Source organism: Gossypium arboreum, chromosome 12, assembly GCF_025698485.1.
Source record: "Gossypium arboreum isolate Shixiya-1 chromosome 12, ASM2569848v2, whole genome shotgun sequence".
Classification (NCBI taxonomy): Eukaryota; Viridiplantae; Streptophyta; class Magnoliopsida; order Malvales; family Malvaceae; genus Gossypium; species Gossypium arboreum.
In genome coordinates, this window is record NC_069081.1 from 25,280,286 (window position 1) to 25,294,830 (window position 14,545).

Below are 14,545 nucleotides of genomic sequence, written 5' to 3' on the forward strand. Positions count from 1 at the left end.
TGGTCAGAGAGGATCTAGAGATGCTACAACCAGATCTGAGGCTCGTGCGCCTGCTAGGGCTTATGCTATACGTGCACGCGAGGATGCTTCTTCGCCTGATGTTATGTGACAGCCCAAAATTGACCCTAGTCGGAAGGTGGTCTCGGGACCACAAAACCGAGGCATAAAAATAATTAAAAATTTATTTTGATGCCTATAATATGTGTGTGCTCATGTATGACATTTTATGATGATTGATTTAGTGTTATAAGGGTGAATTCCACAAGAAAGGACTTAGTAATGAACTTTGAAAGTATGATAGGAAATGTGTGATGACTAATTAAAGCATGCATGCAAAATAATGGACTTGCATGTCAAATTCCCCCTTTATAGGTGGTGGCGGCCATGACAAGGAGGATGGGCTAAACATGTCATGAAACATGTTTTGTTGGTGCATTAGGGTGAAATAATAAACAAAGGTGTATGGGTGATAAAAAATGAAAAAAAAAATGTGTGTGAGTGTGGTAATCCCCCCATTGCCGTGAGTTGTAGAGAAGGAAAGAAAAAATTTTGTTCATCCTTTCTTTGAGCCAAAACTAAGGAAGAAGGAGGATTTTTGCTTCATGCTTGGTTTGGAAGAGATCTAGAAGGAGATTTGGCTAAGTTTGCATCAAGATTAAGGTATGTATGAGGTTGTGTTAGGAGTTTCATGCATGTTTTGGTTGCTAACTTGATGTGCATGTTAGCCATGGCTCAAATCTTTGTTAAGCCATGGAAATGGTATTTGGCCAAAGTTGTTATGGTGATAAAGCCCTTGCATGCTAAGTGTGAAGCTTGATGATGATGCATGCAATGATGGATTGTCTACTCTTGAGTAAGATTTTGAGCTTTCTTTTGTTTTATCATGATTGAAGTTGAAAAGGAGCATGATTGTCATATTCGGCCATGATGCATTCATGAGCATGGTTCATGCTTCTTGCATGTTAGTTAAAATTTGTGTTTTGGATGGCTATGGACACCTTGAAATTCGCCATGCTCATATATGTATATATATGTTTGCACATGATGTTTTGGTTATGAAGGAAGTGATGAATAAGTTTGTTTAAAGAAGAAGATGTTGAAGAATAATTGTGAAATTGTAAGCACATTCGGCCTAGCACACATATGAGTGCTTGATGCTATATTGTAAGTTTTGAGCTACAATATGCAAAGCATTAACTAGTAAAATGCATGCTGTTTTTGTGTGGTATTAAGTGCATAATTGGCCTCAACATGGACAAGTATATTCGCCTTGGGTAGCCTATTGAAGGCCTTAGCTTTTCCTTGATGCTCGAATAAATTGTATTGAATTGCTTGATGTAGTATAAAATGTGCATGACCATTGTGTATTCAAGCTAAAGGGTGGCCATATGACCATTTAAATTCCTTGTCATATTCGGCCATAAGCTAGCACAATGAGGTTTTGATAAATTGAATTTGTTTGAATTAGCTCAAGAGCTAAGAGGGCCACAATTGGACAAGGGGAAGGAAAAAGTAATCGAATAGCCGTAAAAGCCGCTCGACAACATCCGAGGTAAGTCCTCAAGAAGTGACCTTACTTGAATTATGTGGAATGAAATATGGATGTATTGATTATTGATTTATGTGTGTATGAGTATTGAATGATACCCGGGCTAAGTCCCAAGGCGATTATGTTAGTGATTATAATTGTGTTTGAGCCTTAGTAACGAAAATAAATATGTATGTCCAATGATTATTGATGTATGTGTGCATGAGGAATTAAATGATATCCGGGCTAAGCCCCAAGACAATTATGTTGGAAATTATAACCGGTTAAGACCAAGGCAATTGTGCTAGTGGCTACATCCGGGCTAAGACCAAGGCATTCGTATGAAGTCATTCTATCCGGCTAAGACCAAGGCATTTGTGCAAATCGTGATATCCGGGTTAAGTCCCGTAGGCCTTGGTGCGGGTTACCATAACCGGGCTATGTCCCAAGGCGATTGATCGAGTAGCGACATCCGGTTAAACTCGAAGGTATGTGATTTGAAAATTATAAGCTTGCTGGAAAATTTCAGCTAATGCACTTGTGAAATTTCCCAATGACAAGGTAAGTGCGTGTGTGTGCTTTATGCGCTAGGAGTAAGAGCGTGTGAATATCCGCTCCTATGATGGAACGAGTTATCGGCCTTAATGAAGCCGTTATTTGTGTATGAACATAAGAGTTGGGATGGTGAAGTAAGTATGATTATGTGAATGTGCATTAATGAAATGATGCATTTAACTATGTGAATGTATTGCTGTAATTAGAGTTGATTATATTCCTTGAGACTTACTAAGCATAAAAATGCTTACTCGCCGCTTTGGCTCTCGGTTTTCTAGATTTCGCTCGATAGCAATCGGATTTGGGATCGTTGAAGTCGAAGCCATCCACACTATCAAGCCCCCATTTTGGTATAAATTCTTGGTTGAACTTGAAATGGCATGTATAGGACTACCCCTTGTTGGTTTAAATATGTTATGATGTATATGTGTACGGCCATGCGAAAATGGCTCGTAATAGTGAAGTATCAACTTAAACTATTTGCGGTTTGTATATATATATATGGTGTCATGATGTGACTATGAATTGGAAATGGGAATGTTGGTCACATGATCAGCCATTGGCATGGTTAAAATGATCATATGTGGACCTATGTAAGGCAAGACTAGTTGGTTCATGGAGACTACAAAATAGGTAAGACCTACCTTAAAAACAGATGCTGCCAGCTGCAGTAACGTGAACGTGAAAAATCACCAAAATTTGTAGGAATGGTATTAAATAGTGAATCAGCTATGTAAATGAACATTGATGAGTCTATTTTCATATGGAAGAAACGAAATGGTCATAGGAGTTACATGTTAAGAGATATTAAAGCTATTGTAAGACAGGGCCAGAACGGTTTCTGGGTTCCCTGTCGCAACTTTAAAAATTTACTATACATTATCCAGAAAGAATTAGGAGACATACCTTATATGTACAGATTCCATTTTGAGTCTAGTTTCATTAGAAACAAACGGCACCAGAATTAAAGCCCTGTACAGAGAGATATTCAAGTTATACCGCGCGAAGATCAGAGCAGTCGATCCCTGTAACATGGGTGACTTTAACTAATAAAATGTACCAATTGGCCCGACCAAAAATTCTAGAAATAAATCCATGGATGCATATATGAGTCTAAATTCAGGGAAAATTTACGAAACCAGTTTCCGAGTTTTGAAACTCGAGATATGATTTTAAGGCGACAGTGACGCAGTTTTTCCAAAACTGACCGAAATGTCCTATGGATGTGCAAAACAAGTGAACTTGGCTTGCTAACCCCTCGTGTCCGACACCGGCGATGGTCTCGGGTTCGGGGTGTTACATGTTATTTCCGGTACTTTCACTCTCTTTGATACTAATGTGATTGCTTTGATTGACCCTGGTTCTACTCATTCTTATATATGTAAAACCTTAGCAACCAGTAAGACTTTACCTATTGAGTCTCATCGAGTTCGTAATTCGGGTGTCAAATCCCTTGGGTCGTTATGTGCTTGTCGACAAAGTGTGTAAGAAATGTCCCTTAGAAATCCGAGGTTACTGCTTTCCGGCCAATTTGATGCTTTTGCCGTTTGATGAATTTGATGTTATCCTCGGTATGGATTGGCTAACCGTTCACGATGCAGTTGTAAATTGCAAAAGAAAAACTATTGATTTGAGGGGTGCAAATAATGAGATGATTCGAGTTGAGTCTACCGACTTGAATGGGTCACCAGCTGTAATGTCATCGATGTTGGCTCAGAAATATGTAAGAATGGGGTGCGAAGCATACCTTGCGTATGTACTTGATGACAAAGAGTTAGAAAAGAAGGCTGAATCTGTGCCAGTGGTTTGTGAATACCCGAATGTTTTTCCCGAAAAATTACCGGGTTTATCACCTGTTCGGGAGGTAGAGTTTGGCATCGAGCTTGTACCTGGGACTACATCGATTTCGATAGCTCCGTATCGTATGGCACCAATGGAATTAAAGTAATTGAAAGCTCAGTTGCAAGAGTTGACGGATAGAGGTTTCGCTCGACCAAGTTTCTCACCTTGGGGTGCACCAGTATTGTTTGTGGAAAAGAAGGACGGAACCATGAGGTTGTGCATCGACTATCGTCAGCTGAATAAGGTGACAATAAAGAATAAATATCCGATACCATGCATTGATGATTTGTTTGATCAACTAAAGGGAGCCTCAGGGTTTTCAAAGATAGATTTGAGATCGGGTTATTATCAGTTGCGAATTCGAGATTCAGATATACCCAAAACTACTTTCAGAACGAGATACGATCACTACGAATTCTTATTGATGCCGTTTGGGCTCACTAATGCCCCCGCGGTATTTATGGATTTGATGAATCGGATCTTCAGACCGTATTTGGATCGATTGGTAGTTGTGTTTATCGACGATATTTTGGTCTATTCGAGAAATGAAACCGATCATGCTGAACACCTGGGATTAGTGTTGCAAACTTTGAGGGATAAGCAATTATATGCTAAGTTCAGTAAGTGTGAGTTCTGGTTAAGAGAGGTTAGCTTCCTGGGTCACGTGGTATCTGCATTGGGCATTCGAGTCGATCCGAGCAAAATTTCAGCCATACTTAAGTGGAAGCCTCCGAGAAATATTATTGAAGTTTGGAGCTTTTTGGGACTTGCCGGTTACTACCGACGGTTTGTAAAAGGTTTCTCGATGATAGCCACACCAATAACGAAGCTACTTCAGAAAGATGTTAAGTTTGAATGGACGGAAAGGTGTCAGAAAAGTTTCGATCAATTGAAAACCCATTTGATGGAAGCTCGAAGATTAGTGCACCGAATCAGGCAAGGAGTTCGTCATTTACAGTGATGCATCCTTACTTGGGTTGGGTTGTGTATTGATGCAAGAAGGTCGAGTTGTAGCTTATGCATCGAGGCAACTGAAGCCACATGAGAAAAATTATCCAACCCATGATCTCGAACTAGCTGCCATCGTATTCGCTTTGAAAATATGGCGACATTACTTATTTGGTGAGAAGTGCCATGTATATTCAGATCACAAAAGTCTCAAATATTTGATGACTCAAAGAGACTTGAATCTGCGACAAAGGCGTTGACTTGAGTTGTTGAAAGATTATGAGCTTGTCATTGACTATCACCCGGGAAAGGCTAATGTGGTTGCGGATGCCTTAAGTCGTAAATCACTGTTTGCTTTACAAGCGATGAATGTAAACTTGTCTATTCTATCCGAAAATGTGTTAGTGGCAGAATTAAAGGCCAAACCATTGTTGATTCATCAAATTCGTGAAACTCAGAAAGTCGATGAGGAACTGGTTGCAAAACGGGCTGAATGTGTTTCGAATATGGAATCAGAGTTTCAAATTGATGAGGACGATTGTTTGAGGTTCAGAAATCATTTGTGTGTTCCAAGAAGTTCAGAACTTATTTTGATGATTCTGAAAGAAGCTCATTGTAGCCGAATGTCAATTCACTTGGGGAGTACGAAAATGTACAACGATCTGAGACGTCAGTTTTGGTGGCATGGCATGAAACGAGACATTTCCGATTTTGTTTCGAAGTGTTTAATATGTCAGCAAGTGAAGGCGGAACATCAAGTGCCTACGGGTTTACTTTAGCTGATCATGATACCCAAATGGAAATGGGATCGAGTCACGATGGATTTTGTGTCTGGGTTGCCATTGTCGACAAGTAAGAAAGATGCGATTTGGGTTGTTGTTGATAGACTGACCAAGTCGGCCCATTTTATTCCCGTACATACGGATTATTCACTGGATAAACTAGTTGAATTGTATGTTTCTCAGATTGTAAGATTACACGGGGTACCTATTTCTATTGTGTCGGATAGAGATCCGAGATTCACCTCACGATTTTGGAAGAAATTGCAAGAACCTTTGGGTACCAAGTTGCATTTTAGCACCGCTTTTCATCCCCAAACCGATGGTCAATCCGAGCGGATGATTCAGATACTCGAGGATATGTTGAGATGCTGCATCCTTGAGTTTAGTGGTTCATGGGAATGGTATCTAACTTTGATTGAGTTCGCTTACAACAATAGTTTTCAGTCAAGCATTAAGATGGCGCCTTACGAGGCTTTGTACGGTCGAAAATGCCGTACACCATTGTTTTGGACCGAGCTCGGTGAAAGGAAAATTTTCGGAGTTGATTTGATTAAAGATGCTGAGTAGAAAGTAAAAATAAATCGTGAAAGTCTGAAGGCAGCATCAGATCGTCAGAAGTCGTACGCGGATTTGAAACGGAAGGAAATTGAGTATCAGGTGGGAGATAAAGTGTTTCTTAAAGTTTCACCTTGGAAAAAGATACTCAGATTTGGGCGTAAGGGCAAATTGAGTCCGAGGTTCATCGGGCCATATGAAATATCCGAACGAGTCGGTCCAATTGCATATAGATTGATTTTGCCCCTTGAACTTGAATAGATTCACGACGTCTTTCATGTTTTGATGCTTCGACGTTATAGATCTGATCCATCTCACATAATAAATCCATCAGAGGTTGAAATTCAACCCGATATGAGTTATGAAAAAAAACCGATTCGTATCCTAGCTCGTGAAGTGAAAGAGTTGCGAAACAAAAAGGTTCCTTTAGTGAAAGTGTTATGGCTCAAACATGGGATGGAAGAAGCTACTTGGGAACCCAAGAACTCTATAAAAGAACGATACCCAAACCTATTTACCGATAAGAATTTTCGGGGACGAAAATTTCTTAAAGTGGGGGAGAGTTGTGACAGGCCTAAATTGATCCTAGTCGGAAAGTGGTTTCGGGACCACTAAACCGAGTCATAAAAAAATAATTAACCATCATAGTTGATGCTTATTATATGCATATATGCATGTGTGAAAATTTCATGTTTGAATTTTGTTAATTGTAAGTGAATTTTATTAAATAGGACTTATGTGAGAAAATTTAGAAATGTGCTAGGCAAATGTAAAGTGGCCTATTAATGCATGTTATGAAAATGATGGGTTTGCATGTCAAATTACCCAAAATTTGAGCTAGTGGCCGGCCATGCTATGGGGTGAAACATGTTGTGAACATGTTGTATTAGTGTGTTATGTTAGAAAGAATAAAATAAAGGGGTTAGAAATTAAGTAATGAAAAGGGAGGGGTGATGAAACCAAAGTTGTCTCCCCCTTACCCCCCCAATTGCCGTGACTTGAAGAAAAAAAAAAGAGAAAAAGCTCTCATGTTGTTCAAGTTGGCCGAATAGAAGAAAGAAAGGAAGGGAAAGAGCTTGGAGAAAATCGGCTATGGTGGTTCACTAGATTAAGCTCGAGAGCAAAGGGGAACTAAATCCGATAAAGGGAAGGAAAAAGTGATCGAATAGCCATCGAAATCGTTCGACAACATCCGAGGTAAGTTTTCGAGTAGTGAAACTTAGTTTACGATTTGATTAAGTCATGACGTATAATTATAACAATATACGGTGATATAATGATTCTACTTGAATCATATGTGAGTTAATTAGTCTATACGTATGATGGGTAGCCGTATGTGCATAGAAATCATGTCATGAAGCAAGCGAATCATGCTTTGTTCAGTATGTGGCTATTGAGTAGAAAATGTAATGCTTAATAATTTAATTTTGTTTGAATTCTAGTTATGAAAATGAAATATTGATGTGTCATGATTTATTGATATGTGCATGGATATTCGGATTGATACCCGGGCTAAGTCCCGCAAGCATTTGTGCTAGTGACTAATTCCGGATAAGCCGAAGGCATTTGTGCGAGTTACTATATCAGGGCTAAGTCCGAAGGCATTTGTGCGAGTTACTATATCGGGCTAAGTCCGAAGGCATTTGTGCGAGTTACTATATCTCGGCTAAGTCCCGAAGGCATTTGTGCGAGTTACTATAACTGCTAAGTCCCGAAGGCATTTGTGCGAAGTTACTATAACGGGCTAAGTCCCAAGGCATTTGAGCTAGTAGCTATATCCGCTAAACTCGAAGGTACTTGGTTTGGGAATGAGCGATCTTGCTGTAATAATTTAAATTGATACGCTCGTAAATCCCAACGATGAGGTACGTTTCGTATATGCATTGGAGTAGTAAATTCCCTTCAAATATTAATCGCTCAGTCAATTAATGAGCTTCCGACCTTTGGCTAAGTTGATCTTTTGTGTATGAATATAAAGGTTGGTAATGTGAAGTAAGTATGATATTGAGAATTTTTGCATAAGAAATTATCCGTTTAGCCATATGAATGCTATACTTTAGTTGTGTCTAATTACATGGCTCAAAACTTACTAAGCATTAAATGCTTACTCCGTTTCTTTCATTCTCTGTTTTATAGATTTTGGTTCGTCAGCTATCGGACTCGGGATTTTTGAAGTCGAAGTCGTCCACACTATCAAATCCCTTTTGGTACACTTTTGGTTGAACTCTGAAAATGGCATGTATAGGACTACCCTTTTGTTGTTGGTCATGTGCCCTTTGGTTTTGTATAAATTTGGATAGCCATGCGAAAATGGCTTATATACACTTTGAGCATAGCATTATAATCGTTTGTATGTTGTTCATTGAGAGGCATGGAAATGTTTAGTAACGACTAGCCATTGGAATGGTTAATCATGATCATTTTGCTGTTTTGTATGACAAATTCTAGTTGATTCATGGAAAACCATGAAATAGGTAAAGTTTACCTTAAAAACAGATGCTGACAGTAGCAGTGGTGTGGATTTGAAAAATCACTAAAAATAGTAAGAATGGAATTAAATAGTGAATAAATTATGTAATTGAACATTGATGAATCTACTTTCGTATGGAAGAAATGAAACTAACATGTGAGTCGTATTTTAAGAGATATTTAAGTTTTTGTGGAACAGGGCCAGAGCAATTTCTGGATCCCCTGATCTGACTTTGAAAATTCACTATAAATTAACCAGAGATAATTAGAAGTCATTCCTTATATGTATAGATTCTTTTTTGAGTCTAGTTTCATTAGAAACAAACGGCATAAGTATTGAAGCCCTGTACAGGGAGATTTATAAGTCGTAATGCATGAAAGTCAGAGCAGTCGAACCCTGTAACAGGGGAGACTTTAACTAATAAACTGTACTAATTGGCCCGACAAAAATTCTAGAAAAAAATTTGTAGATGGACTTAAGAGTCTAGTTTCAGGAAAAATTTACGGAACTAGTTTTCGAGTTTTTGAACTCGTGATATGATTTTTAAGGTGACAGTGACGCAGTTAGCCAGCTTGTCTGGAAATTTTAAATGAATTGTGTTTTACAATGAAATAAGTCCGTAAATACCTCGTGTTCGACTCCAGCAATGGTCTCGGGTACGGGGTGTTACAAACATGGCTCCTGTATGCTCTTCAAACATGTTTCCTGCAAAGAAGGTTGCACCACATGATCAGTATTAGTAGAGTTTCGAGATTGAAGAGTGACTGTTTCATCCCCCACACGAAGTGTGAGTTCGCCTGTGCCCACATCAATTATAGTTCTAGCAGTTGCTAAAAAGGGTCTTCCTAAAATCAAAGGCATGTCACTATCGTCTTCTATGTCTAGAACAATAAAATCAATTGGGAATATAAATTTATCAATTTTTACAAGTACAACTTTAATAATACCCCTAGGAAATCTAATTGTCTTATCTGCCAATTGAATACTCATCCTAGTTTGTTTGGGTTTCCCAATACCTAGCTTTTAAACATTTTATAGGGCATGACATTAATACTAGCCCCTAAATCATCCAAAGCATTTTTTACATCTAAGCTACCAATTAAACAAGGAATCGTAAAACTCCCTGGATCTTTCAATTTGTGGGCCAGCTTATTTTGTAGTATGGTTGAGCAAACTGCATTCAACTCCACATGCGACGCCTCATCCAACTTCCGCTTATTAGCTAAAATCTCCCTTAAAAAATTTAATTGCGTTTGGCATCTGTGAAAGAGCTTTAATAAATGGTAAGTTAATATCTAATTTTTTAAATAATTTAAGGAATTTACCGAATTGTTCGTCTGTGCGGTCTTTCCTTGTCGCATTGGGGTATGGCACCCGTGGTTTGTACTCTTTACTTACCAATTTTTGCTCATTGTGGTCTACCTCATTCTTACCTTTACTTACCACAATTTCTTGCCTCTGTTCTGGTTCAGGTTTACCTAACCCTTCCTCGTCTTGAATGGTAATCACATTGAGCTATTCTTTTGGGTTAGATTCAATGTTACTTGGTAGGCTACCTTGTGGTCATTCAGAAATTAATTTGGCGAGCTATCCTATCTGAGTTTCGAATCCTTGGACCGACGCTTGTTGATTCTCAAGGGCTATTTCGGTATTCTGAAAGCAAGTTTCTGACACCAAGATAAACTTTGTTAGCATCTCCTCAAGGTTTAGCTTCTTTTCTTGTTGGTAAGGTGGTTGTTGAAAACCCGGAAGATGTTGTGGCCTTTGATTTCCTTGACCACCCCACGAGAAATTGGGATGGTTCCTCCAACCTGCATTATAAGTATTACTATATGGGTTATTTTGAGGTCTAGAATTATTGTTACCCATATATTGGACTTGTTCCTCCTGGTTGCTAGGGTTGAAGGATTGATATTCCGTGTGTGCTCCTCCTCCATTTGAATCGCACCTCATCACTGGATGTACCTGAGTAGAACTATATAAACCGTCAATCTTTTTATTTAAGAGTTCTACCTGGTTAGATAGCATAGTAACAGCATCGAGGTTGAAAACACTGGCTGCTTTTGTCTGCTTTGTTCTCATGACTTGCCACTGATAGTTATTCAATGACATCTCTTCAATAAATTCTCAAGCCACTTCAGGTGTTTTGTTATTCAAAGTTCCACCGGCAGCTGTGTCGATAAGTTGCCTCGTTGAGGGGTTCACACTGTTGTAGTGTGACATCCCTAAATTGACCCTAGTCGGAAAGTGGTTTCGGGACCACTAAACCGAGTCATAATAATAATTAACCATCATAATTGATGCTCATTATATGTATATATGCATGTGTGAAAATTTCATGTTTGGATTTTGTTAATTGTAAGTGAATTTTTATCAAATAGGACTTATGTGAGAAAATTTAGAAATGTGCTAGGCAAATGTAAGGTGGCCTATTAATACATGTGGGAAAGTGTTGTCCTTGCATGTCAAATTAGCCAAAATGAAGCATGATGGCGGCCATGCTATGGGTGGAAACATGTCTCCAACATGTTAGACTAGTGATGCATGTAGGAAACAATAAAATAAGAAAGTTAGCATTAAAGAAATGGAAAAAGAAAATGATGATAACAAAAAAAAAAAGAGTGTGGATGCTTTCCCCCCTTGCCGTACATGAGAGAAACAAAAGCAAAGAAAGAAAGAAAAAAAAGGGTGTTCATTCTCTCATTTTCTCCTTGCTTGGCGAATATACTAAGAAGAAAGGGGGAAAAGCTTGAGAAAATCAGCCATGGAGCTTACTAGACTAAGGTGTTTTGATACAAGAAGGTATGTTTTATGCCACTCTTGAAAATGCATGTATGATTTGGAGGATTGGTTCAAAATTTTCCTTGAATCTCAAATCGAAACTAAGTTGTTAGGTGAGTTAAAATTCGGCCATGCATGTTGTTTTCCTTGGTGAGTGTTTTGATGTTGTTGTGATGAAAGCATGGAAATGAGTAAGTTCGAATGTTTAACAAAAAGGAAATTTTGTGCCATTGAGTTCTTGTTGTTATGTGTGTGTGCATGAGCATTCGGCCATGCTATAGAATTTATGTTGCAACATGATTAATGCTTAATGAGATGTATAATAGTACTTGTGAATGAGCTTGAGAGTATTTAAACAATTAGACATGAAAAGGGTGGTAATGAGGCTGAAAAATTGTTGGATGGTTAATTGGGTAAGGAATGAAGCATTCGGCCATATGGGGTACAAATGGGCATAGGTGTTAAATACCTTGTATTGGAAACTTTGATAAATAAGTAGCAATAAATTAAGATGAGATTGAGTAAATTTTCAGCTTAGTTGTGTTAAGTATTCGCAATAACCATAATAATGCATGTGAATGCCGTATGTTTGTGTTTGATGGAGAGGTAAATTGTTTGATTTAGCTCAAGAGCAAAGGGAACTAGATTGGACAAAGGAAAGGAGAAAGCAAACGAGTAGCCGATTTGGAACCGTTCTACCCCAAACAAGGTAAGTCATTAAGCACGTATTTGATATTGCTTAAATGATTGTAAAATTTATGCAATTGTGTTTAATGGGATGATATATATATATATGAATGAAAATGTATGTGTATGGAGTGATGACATTTGTTGAATGTAAAAGAAATAGTGAAATGTGTAGAAAGTTTGCTTTCGGCACTAAGTGTCTTGAGGCAATACGTGTGTGCGGTGGCGAGATCGGCACTAAGTGTGCGTGCTGGAAATATATGGCACTAAGTGTGCGTGCTGGAAATATATGGCACTAAGTGTGCAAGCTGGAAAAATACTGACCTTTGGGTGTGCGAGCTCGGAGGGTATGGCCTTGTGTGTGCGGGCTTAAATTACGTGGCACTAAGTGTGCGAAATCGAGTAGTAAGCCTTGTGTGTGCGTACTTTAAATATATGGAGGTGTGTCTCCATTGAATTGAGTATGGACAGCGGATCGGGTAAGTACCTCGAGCTCATGACGAATAGAGAATACGTTCATGCTTGGGGTTGAAATTGGTAAGCCTTAAATCTATGTGATGATTGAAATTGTATGGTTGTGCTGGAAAATGAGTTAATGTGTAAAATGCTTGATTATCTTGTTGTGTAGAATATGAAATGTCGATGTATGAATTGGTGCGAGATTGGACCGAAAGGTCCGAGGTATTATGGTATAGATTCGATATGGACGAGTACCTAGCCTCATTTGTTGTACATGTAGTAGTAACTTTATCGGTGGATTGATGAATGCTTATGACTTACTGAGTTGTAAACTCACTCGGTGTTTTCTTGTCACCCATTTTAGGTCTCTCGGACTCGTATTGTTTGCGTGATCGGGACCGTCGTTGAAGTCATCACACCGGCTGAAATCTTGTGGTATTGTTTTTGTTGTTGAAGAACATTTGGCATGTATAGGCTATTATATTTTGTCGAATTGTGGGTTGTAAACTTTAAGCCATGTGAAAATGGCCTATGTGGTCGTCGAGTGGGATGCTAGAACCTATAGCCACGAGTCTTAGAAACTCAAATTTTGATAAGGTGGCCATAATTTGTGTCATGCATGATGGATGATTAAGGCCAAGGAAAAATTCATGAAATTGGCATAGTCTACTGCAGTAACTGTTGCGGACAGCAGCAGTGAGATGAGATTGAAAAATCACTAAAATAGTAGAAGTAGAATTAAATAGTGAGTAAATTATGGAACTGAACCTTGATGAATCTATTTTATATGGACGAAACGAAACGACTATATGAGCAGTATACTGAGAAATATTAAGGTTCTCGTGAGACAGGGCCAGAACGGTTTCTGGGTCCCCTGTCGCGACTTTGAAAATTTACCATAAATTATCCAGAAAGAATTAGGAGTCATGCCTTATATTTACAGATTCCATTTTGAGTCTAGTTTCATTAGAAACAAACAGCACCAGTATTAAAGCCCTGTACAGAGAGATATTCAAGTTGTAACGCGCGAAGGTCAGAGCAGTCGGTCCCTGTAACATGGGTGACTTTAACTAATAAACTGAACCAATTGGCCCAACCAAAAATTCTAAAAATAAATCCATGGATGGGTATATGAGTCTAAATTCAGGGAAAATTTACGAAACCAGTTTCGGAGTTTTGAAATTCGAGATATGATTTTTAAGGCGACGGTGACGCAGTTTTCCAGCCTGACTGGTAATGTCAAATTGGTTGGTATCTTGAGAGGGTTTGGCCGTTAACCCCTCGTGTCCGACACCGGCGTCGGTCACGAGTTAGGGGTGTTACATGTAGAATGTCTGAACCTATAGCCAAAGTGGTAACCCATGGTGAGGGCACCTTCTCAAAAGATCCTTGTATCTCTCCCATGCATCATAGAGTGTTTCTAAATCCATCTGTAAAAAAGAAGAAATATCATTCCTCAGCTTAGTCGTTTTTGTTGGCGAAAAATATTTCAGTAAAAGTTTTTTGGTCATTTGTTCCCAAGTAATGATTGACCCTCATGGTAACAATTTCAACCACTGTTTAGCCTTATTCCTTAATGAAAAAGGGAATAACTGAAGGTGAATGGCATCATTAGAAATGCTATTGATTTTAAAAGTATCGCAAAACTCCAGAAAATTCACCAAGTTAGTATTTGGATCCTCATCCTGCAAACCATCAAACTGAGCAAACTGTTGTATCATTTGAATTGTATTAGGTTTTAGTTCAAAATTATTTACAGCAATAACAGGCCTAACTATACTCGACTCAGTTCCTGTTAAATTAGGTTTAGCATAATCATACATAGTGCGCTGATAAACCGTAATTTATACATATTTTTATCCCATTCTTAGCACATTTTATGAATGATTTTTCCTTATATTTGGTGAATTCGATGCTCCTAATGCCTTAATTTCATGT

General features: G+C 38.5%; 1 non-coding gene across 1 annotated transcript; it reads left to right on the forward strand.

Moving 5' to 3' along the window:
- The first annotated feature begins 13,963 nt into the window (after positions 1 to 13,963).
- Positions 13,964 to 14,070, forward strand: LOC128285909 (small nucleolar RNA R71). The gene has a single exon (XR_008276456.1). It is a non-coding gene; the product is annotated as a small nucleolar RNA R71 (small nucleolar RNA).
- The last annotated feature ends 475 nt before the right edge of the window (positions 14,071 to 14,545 follow it).